Genomic DNA, 5,098 nt, shown 5'->3' on the forward strand with positions numbered 1-5,098 from the left:
GAAATTGAATCTAATCTATCTAATCTAATCCTAACCTGTTGCATTGTAACTGGATTTATTCCATGTCATCCAATCCAAACAGAGCGGCAACAATCCTGCTTGACTACAAGAACCTGGATGGATTAAAGGCAAACGTGGTCAATATGAAACAACAGTACATAGCGGCTCCTCTGGTCCTGCTCTACAGAACCCCTGATGACAAGCTGTTCCCATCGCCATCCAGGTAAGGTTGACCTAACTAACGTTGAAGTGAAGACCACAGTCACGGAGACCATTACAAGTGAGAGAGTCTGTAAACCCATCATGATTCAATCTCCTTTAGAGAGCCACTTACCCGTGGAGGCTGGTGGAGGTAGAAATGCAGAGTACAGGCTCATTACTACCGTTCCCTTCTTTACGTTCCAAACATTATGACGAGCCCGTCCTCCCCATGTTTCCCTCCACCAGCCTCCACTGTATCTGACAGCGCCCAAAGAAAATATGTTTGATATGTCTTCAAATGCTTTTAATTAATGCATTACACACTTAGAACATCTGGTTCATCAAGGGTTCTTTGGGAAGGGTGATGGTTTTATGTGAAACCTTTGAGTCCTTCAATGCTTCGAGGTGTTCGCCGTAGCACTGCTGCGCAACATGCCCATGGTGCACCCTCTCTACAAGGTACATAACACAGCACAGCATAGCATAACCCCAGGAGGTTGGTGGCACCCTAATTGGGGAGGACGGGCTCGTGGTAATTGCTGGAGTGGAAAGAGTGGAATTTGATCAAAACACATGGTTTCCATGTCTTAGCATACCATAATATGGCATAGCATAACATAATATATCAGAGCATAACATAATATATCAGAGCATAACATAATATAGCATAACATAATATATCAGAGCATAACATAATATATCAGAGCATAACATACTATAACCTAATATAGCATAACATAATATATCAGAGCATAACATAATATATCAGAGCATAACATACTATAACCTAATATAGCATAACATAATATATCATAGCATAACATAATATAGCATAACATAGCATAAAATAGCATAGAATAACGTAACCTAATAAACCATAGCATAAGATAAGATAACAAAATATAGCATAACATAATATAGCATAACGTAATGTATCATAGCATAATAACATAATATAACATAACATAATATATCATAGCATAACATAATATTACATAATATAGCATAACATAATATTACATAATATAGCATAACATAATATAACAAAATTTAGCATACCATAATATATCATAGCATAACATAATATATCATAACATAACATAATATATCATAACATAACATAATATAGCATAACATAATATAATATAGCATAACATAATATATCATAGCATAACATAATATAGCATAACATAGCATAAAATAGCATAGAATAACGTAACATATTAAAGCATAGCATAAGATAAGATAACATAATATATCATAGCATAATATATTATATCATAGCATAACAGAATATAGCATAGCATAACATAACATAATATAGCATAGCATGTCCAGTTAGTGCTCCGAGGTGCGCCGAATACAAGAGGTGTAGACCTTACCGTGAAATGCTTACTTACCAACAATGCAGTTAAGTAAATAGAGTTAAGAAAATATTTACTAAATAAAAGAAAGTTAAAAAAGTAACACAATAAAATAACAATAACGAGGCTATATATAGGCGTACCGGTACCGAGTCAATGTGAGGGATACAGGTTACTCGAGGTAATTGAGGTAATTTGTACATGTAGGCAGTGGTAAAGTGAGGGTTGAGGTCAATATAAATAGTGGCCATTTAATTGATCTTTCAGCAATCTTATGGTTTGTGGGTAAAAGCTGTTAATGAGCCTTTTGGACCTAAAACTTGGCGCTCCAGTACCGCTTCGTGTGGTAACAGAGAGAACAGTCTAGAAACTTGGGTGACTCGAGTCTTGACAATTTTTGGGCCGCTTCCTATGACACGCCTAGTATATAGGTCCTGGATGGCAGGAAGCTTTGGCCCAGTTGATGTACTGGGCCGTACACTACCCTCTGTAGCCCTTACAGTCGGATGCGCGAGCAGTTGTCATACCAGGCAGTTCATGCACATCAGTGATGCTCTCAATGGTGCAGCTTGTAGAACTTTTGGCAAAATCTTTCAGGCTCTTGAGGGAATAGGCATTGTGTCCCCTTTCCCGACTGTCTTGGTGTGTTTGGACCACAGAGGATAATGACACATGAAAGTAAATACACTATTTCTAATGTGTCCTCCCAGACAGTCCTTACTAATGCCAGTTTCTCTCTTGGGATGTTGACCATCCACCTTCTCTCCACCCTGGTTTACTGCTTTAGCTTCTGATTCCACACACCCGCTACTCCCTCCAGATCAACCTCTTGGCCCGGGCATTTCTAATAGCTGATGAAGGAGTTTTCACTCAGGTAGGCTACTGATGGACTGTTCCATAGAAGTGTGTGGTTCCATATTAGGATCACACATCCATGGAAGTTGTTCAGGTCAGCATACATGCGGTTGTATGTCTTGTAGTGAACCTACAGTACCCCAAGTATGTCATTTGGCCTCCCCGGGTCAACATACTTGCTGGTAGGTTCACTATCTCTCATAGAACCAGTTGTATATGCAGCTTAGTTAAAGTACATATAATGTTACAGAATTATGTAATCAAGTAACTTTAAGTGACGTTTAGTTTGCTGCTTCGGGCGGAGAGGGATGATGTAGATCCTGAGGAGATCTTGTGCCTCATGACCTACAGCTCCCTCTGTGTGCCGGAAGACATCACTGCACGAGTCTGGAGTCAGTCCCCAACAACTACTACAGGGATGATGGACTCAAGCTGTGGACATCATCCACAGGTAGGCTACGACAGAGCAGACCTACATGGTAGTACAGTATCATCCGCTGGTAGAATCTAGAGTGAAAGTATAGCTCTACATAGATATGATATCTTCTTCTTCCTTCTTCTTCCGTTGTCGTCTTCGGTATAGGTTTGTAGAGAGAGTGATTATTTATTACAAGGGACTCAGAGGTCGCGGAAGACCAGGAACTACAGAACTGGATCAAGGATATATTTTACCATGCTTCCTGGCCAAGAATGCACAGGTGGATGATGTACAGGGTAATAGGGGGGTGGGGGGGGGGGGGGTAATGAAGTAATGTCTTGTTTTACCAATATGTTTTTTTGTTCTGGACCATAACTTCCCCGCATAACTCACAACTTCCAGACGTGACTGTCCTATAGTAACAGTCCACCCAGCTCCCCTGGCATAACTCCATTCATCACACACCTCTCTGGTTTCTTATCTTTCTGTCCAGGAATCCCTCAGTCTTTCTCCACTGTGCCAGAGGTCGTCAAGTTGTCACCGTGGTGATCTTCACCTGCTCAGGCCAACATTCTGCTTGTCAACTCTGACAGGTGGTGTAGCATAGCCCATACTTTTTTCAAGTGTGTTATTAATCAAATCTAAGCACTACTGACGTTTTCTGCCTCATCTACCATTTAGAAAGAATATTTGTAAAATGTTGCAAGTTTTTCTGTAATTCCTTGCCACTATCATATCATTCAGAATACACCTATATTGGATGTCAGTAATAATCAGTCATTTTTCATCATGTTACAGTATGACTATGGTGGCTGGATGCCCAACACCCCCATCTCCCTGAAACAGCCACCTCCCACCACTAAGGGCAGTCTACTGAGAGCACCATGCTGGAGACCCTCCCATGTCGGCACAACAGCACAGGGCATGTCCACCATGTGGCTCCTTAGCAAGCAATCCAGTGACTTTGTGAGTCTGCCATCTTTCATGAACTATTATCAATATCATCTAGCCCAAAACACTTATTTAGTACAAAATATCATATTTAAGTCCTTTTTAATGTTAATGATATTGTAATATCAATATTTTTCTAACTTTGATTATTCTCCATATGCAGGTGCCCTTGGCCATTACCCAGAGGAGCACTTCAACGAGTACCACCCTGCAAGGATGATTCAGAAATTCCAGACGGAGCTGAAGTCTTCAGCGAGACCCTCAATGCCAGGAACTCTGGGGCTACCAGTCCCTACACCTACATGGACCCTGCTGTTGGTGAAAACAGCGTGCCATTTAGATAAGCCAAAGTCCTAGACCAGGGTCCAGTTCATTAGGCACTATTGGAAGAAAACTGAGAACCACCTTATTTTTGTTGTCCTTTGTTTACGCGCAAACGTTTTCCATTGCGTCCCTGATAACACGACCCAATATTCTGGAGGCATGCAATACTAAACATTCTAAACATATACAAAATGTATTGAGCGTATGTCAATTTTGGGCTTTCTAAACTAATGTTCCACTTCAATCAGATAAAGGGAAATCGCACTGCGGTTGTATAACTGTGGTTAAACCAACACACACCTCCACATGGTGTCCCTCTCATGGACATAGACCTGTTGATGTTATTATTACCTTTGTACGTTTTAATGGATGTTTAAGAAATACAGGGTCTTCGACGGATTCATTTTCTGGTGCCATATAACTAACACGACAGACTCCTGGTGAAAATGAGCTCTCCTGCTAAATGATGTGACACTAGAAATGTTGATTAACAGTAAACAAGTATCAGAATAATATGAAGAACAATAGTGTGACTCTCGTTTGCAATTAAAAGCTAATCATTTTTATCTCCAGTCTTTTGTGTATTTGCCACATCTCATTTGCTTGAAGCCCTGTCTACCTCCGTCATGTATTAAATTTTAAAAAATCACGCCGTTAAAACGATAAAAAATTATATAATTAACATAATTTTTTTGTTTTAAGTTTCTTTTTTTAAGCTGGATCAGCTTGATATTGCGGAAAGATTGTTGCTTCCATCAACATCATTTTCTGGCATAATTCCAATCCCCCATATATTTTTGGGTAAATATATATACATGTATATCCATATACATACATACATACTACCCATTATATACACATATGCAACAAAACCATTCAACAATATAAACACATACAGTTGAAGTTGGAAGTTTTACACCTTAGCCAAATACATTTAAACTCAGTTTTTCACAATTCCTGACATTTAAACCCAGTAAAAAAATCC

General features: G+C 39.5%; 1 pseudogene; it reads left to right on the top strand.

Moving 5' to 3' along the window:
• LOC112077191 (polyunsaturated fatty acid lipoxygenase ALOX15B-like) overlaps nucleotides 1–4,487 on the top strand; it is a 12,316-nt pseudogene extending 7,829 nt beyond the window's left edge.
• Nucleotides 4,488–5,098: the final 611 nt, after the last annotated feature.

This window comes from Salvelinus sp. IW2-2015, unplaced genomic scaffold, assembly GCF_002910315.2.
Source record: "Salvelinus sp. IW2-2015 unplaced genomic scaffold, ASM291031v2 Un_scaffold4368, whole genome shotgun sequence".
Classification (NCBI taxonomy): Eukaryota; Metazoa; Chordata; class Actinopteri; order Salmoniformes; family Salmonidae; genus Salvelinus; species Salvelinus sp. IW2-2015.